This window comes from Pleurodeles waltl, chromosome 8 (genome assembly GCF_031143425.1).
Source record: "Pleurodeles waltl isolate 20211129_DDA chromosome 8, aPleWal1.hap1.20221129, whole genome shotgun sequence".
NCBI lineage: Eukaryota > Metazoa > Chordata > Amphibia > Caudata > Salamandridae > Pleurodeles > Pleurodeles waltl.
Genome location: NC_090447.1, coordinates 7,713,243 through 7,717,629, shown reverse-complemented (window position 1 = coordinate 7,717,629; position 4,387 = coordinate 7,713,243).

Here is a 4,387-nt window from a genome sequence, read left to right as displayed (position 1 = left end):
ACGGAGTGAGCCATCCCGTCGTCTTTATTAGCCGTAAGCTGTTTCCCAGGGAGCAAAGATACCCCATTATAGAGCGGGAATGTCTTGCCATTAAGTGGGCTATCGAAAGTCTCCAATACTATCTTTTGGGCAGACCTTTCCTACTGTATACGGACCATGCACCCCTTACGTGGCTCTCAAGATATAAGAATACCAACAATCGTATATTGAGATGGTTCATGGAACTCCAACCTTTCTCCTTCCAGGTTTGCCACCTCCCTGGTGACCTTATGGGTCAGGCTGACTATTTGTCCCGGTTTCCGGATCTGGTGGGGCTCGATCAGCCCCATTCATGTGAGGGGATGTGTAACCGGGCGCCTCCAGACGCCGGTTCCGGGTCGGAGCAAACGGCCGCCGGAGGATACCCCGGGGGCACCCGAGGGATTCCTGACGTGATGACGTCCCACGTCATCCGTCAGATAGAAGGAGGAGGGACGACCGACGGAAAAGGAGAGTCGCGCAACCCAGAGAGAGACGCCGACGTCCGGGAGAGCCGGAGAGACGAACGCCGTGGACCACCAACAGAGAAGGAAAACCCCGCCGTAGAGAAGGAACAGCGGACAGAGAGCGGAAACCCTTGGGCGCCTCCCGCCCCTGTTGAGACGAAGTCGGGAGATCGCCTACAAGCCGGCCACGTCCCTGGAGGGGCGTGGCCAAGTCAGGTACGAGCGTACCGGGGCTGGGACTGGGGTTCTGGGTGGTTGGCTGGGTTTAAAGGGGCTAAGTGGAGAGGGCTGAGGTCATGTAGGGAAGGGGATCCCATTTAATTAGCACCACAGTTAACTGAAGGGTAACCCCACAAGGACCGTACCCAGACCAGTGGATAGAACTGTAAGGGGGTCACAAACAGGGCACAACAAAAGGAAGACACAAGAGAAACGTACCCCCCCACATTCCTTCACCTCCACACAAACCCCCCCCCCTCTCACTCCTTACTAACCCCAATTAACCCTATATAGATAAATTTCCCCACTTACCTGTTCCTTTCTCCTTCTTTGTTTTGGGAAATCCTGGGGCCATGAGAGCTGGGTGAACAAGACCACTCCCTCCGGACCGGACCAGGCTGTCCCGGGAACATCAAGGAACCCTGAAAAGAAAAGGGATTTATATATTAGTTTGGACTTGGAATATAACACTTTGGCGGAAAAGCCAGTACTACAATCTCCACGAAGAAATAAATAAACGTACTACACCCTTAAGTGCCGCGTCTGTCCCCTTCTTCTAATATCCCCTCGACTCGGGATAAAGGACCCCGTCACAGTACTGCTGACCAAGTAGATGTTGATCAGGGTGAACCAGTTTCTCTATCACCATAGTAACACTGGCTCCTGTGTCACTGTAGGCCTCAACCTCAACACCATTAATTAGGGGTAGTTGCGTGTACTTACCCATATTAAGGGGACAAGCAACCAAGGTGGCAAAGTCAATGCCACCATCAGAGACTAAAACAGCCTCTGTGGTGTCCCTAACAAGACCAACCCCAAGTACACTGCCAATAGTGAGCCCAGCTACACCCTTGGATTTGCTATTTGTAGTAGACTTCCCACCACCACTGCTATTACTAGGGGCACTAGAGGTTGCAGTTGGGGTTGTGGTGGTGGAATCCTTGGTGTTTTTTCTTTGGACAAGTGGCATCACTTGCCCAATGGCCTTTTACTTTACACAAGTAACACCATGGCTTTTTCTGATTGTGAGAAGAGGATTTGGACCCACCACAACCCCCAGAAGATTTTTGTGGGCCTGATGAAGACTCTGAATTGTTCTTATCTTTGTCCCCACCCTTGTCAGAAGACTTACCATCTTTCTTCTTGCCATCTTTGTCACCCCCTGTATGAACTTTTCTGTTCACTCTTGTTCTGACCCATTTTTCTGCCTTCTTTCCCAATTCTTGGGGAGAGGTCGGATCTGAGTCTACCAAGTACTGGTGCAACAAATCAGACACACAACTGTTCAAAATATGCTCTCTCAGCATTAGATTATACAGGCTTTCATAGTCAGTCACCTGACTGCCATGTAACCAACCCTCCAAGGCCTTCACTGAACAGTCTACAAAGTCTGTCCAGTCTTGAGAGGACTCTTTTCTGGTGTCACTGAACTTAATCCTGTATTTTTCAGTGGTTAAGCCAAATCCATCCAAGAGTGCATCCTTCAAAATTTTGAAGTTATTAGCATCACTTTCTCTGACAGCCTATCCATACCTTTACCAGTGAAAGATAGCCACAGGATAGCAGCCCACTGCCTTTGAGGGACCAACTGTACCATACAGGCCCTCAAGTGCAGCAAACCAGTTGTTAATGCCCTCCCCCTCCTTGTAAGGGGGGACTATCTTATGCAGGTTTCTGGAATATTGCTCTCTAACAGGATTGCTTTCAAAAACACTGCTGCTGCCACCATGGGGAACTAACCCCAACCCCAACCTCTGCCTTTCCTTTTCCACATCCAGAGATTCCCTGTCTAAGGCCAGCTGCTGCTGTTTAAGCTTCAGCCTGACCTCTTCCAATCTCAGCTTTCTGAGTTTCCTTTCCAGTAAGTTATCCTCAGGGTGGGAGGCTTGGGAATTGTGAGACACAAAAGAAATGTGGGAATTGGCAGAGAGAGACCTGTCCCTAACTGGCTGGACCCTAGTAACCTGGCCTTTAGGAGTGAAAGGTGCCCTACTAGTGTGTGACCCCCTCACACTACCAGTGTCACTAGGTGGCCTGTTAGGAGGCAGGTCCTTGGAAGAACCCTACCCAGCATCCTCAGGGGACTCCTCTGAGTCTGGCTGGGTGCCCCTCTCCTCTACCTCCTGATCCTGGGATGGGCCAGACTGGTTCTGGTCGCTTTCTAAGAGAAGGCTAAAGAGAAGATGTTTTGTAGGACTCTTACCAATTGCAAAACCTCTTTCAATGCAGAGACCCCTCAAACGTTTAAAGTTTAGATTCCCATATGTTGTCTGGACAACTGTGGGAGTAAGCTCTACTGCAGACATGACAGAAAAGGTTTAGGACAGAGAGAAAAAGTTTTTAGAAATTTTAAAAGAACAGAAAAACTTTTTCAAACTTTTGAAAGTTTTCAGAAACTTTTCAGAAACGTTTTAGAAAGTTTTAGAGAAGGAAAGTTAAACTGTGTATATTCTGAAGTATTTGGTATATATTTTTCTTATGAAAAGCACCAATGGCAAAGTGGTAAAGCAGATACAAGTACTTATCCCACTGCTGCACCACCAATGTAGAAGGCTGGCCTAACTTATAGTGGGTACCTGGTGGTACTTACACCTTGTGCCAGGTCCAGTTATCCCTTATTAGTAGATTAGTAGTGTTCTAGCAGCTTAAGCTGATAGAGGTAGCTATAGCAGAGCAGCTTGGGCTGAACTAGGAGACACGCAAAGTCCTACTATACCACTTATTTCATGTACACTATATCACAAGAAACACAATACTCAGAGTTACTAAAAATAAAGGTACTTTATTTTAGTGACAATATGCCAAAAGTAGCTCAGAGGTTATACTCCCTTAGGAGGTAAGTAAAATACACAAAATATACACAAACCAAAATCAGGTAAGTAAACAGTTAGAAACGTAGTGCAAACACTGTAGAACACAATAGAATGCAATTGGAGACAATAGGCCTGGGGCAGCACAAGCCATATACTCCAAAAGTGGAATGCGAACCACGAATGGACCCCAAACCTATGTGACCTTGTAGAGGGTCGCTGGGACTATTAGAAAATAGTAAGGGTTAGAAAAAATAGCCCACCCCAAGACCCTGAAAAGTGAGTGCAAAGTGCACTAAAGTTCCCCAAAGAGCACAGAAGTCGTGATAGGGGAATTCTGCAGGAAAGACACAAACCAGCAATGCAACAACGATGGATTACCAAACGAGGGTACCTGTGGAACAAGGGGACCAAGTCCAAAAGTCACAAGCAAGTCGGAGATGGGCAGATGCCCAAGAAATGCCAACGGTGGGTGCAAAGAAGCTGCTACTGGACAGTAGAAGCTTAGGATTCTGCAGGAACGACAAGAGCTAGAAACTTCCCCTTTGGAGGATGGATCCCGCACGCCGTGGAGAGTTGTGCAGAAGTGTTTTCCTGTGGAAATATAGCCAACAAGCCTTGCTAGCTGCAAATCATGCAGTAAGGGTTTTTGCGTGCTGCTGTGGCCCAGGAGGGACCAGGATGTCGCCAATTGCGTCTGGGGACAGAGGGGGCGTCAAGCAAGACAAGGAGCCCTCTCAGAAGCAGGCAGCACATGCAGAAGTGCCAAAACAGGCACTTCAAAGAAGAGTGAAACGGTACTCACCCGAAGTTGCACAAAGGAGTCCTACGCCGCCGGAGGACAACTTAGAAAGTCGTGCAATGCAGGTTAGA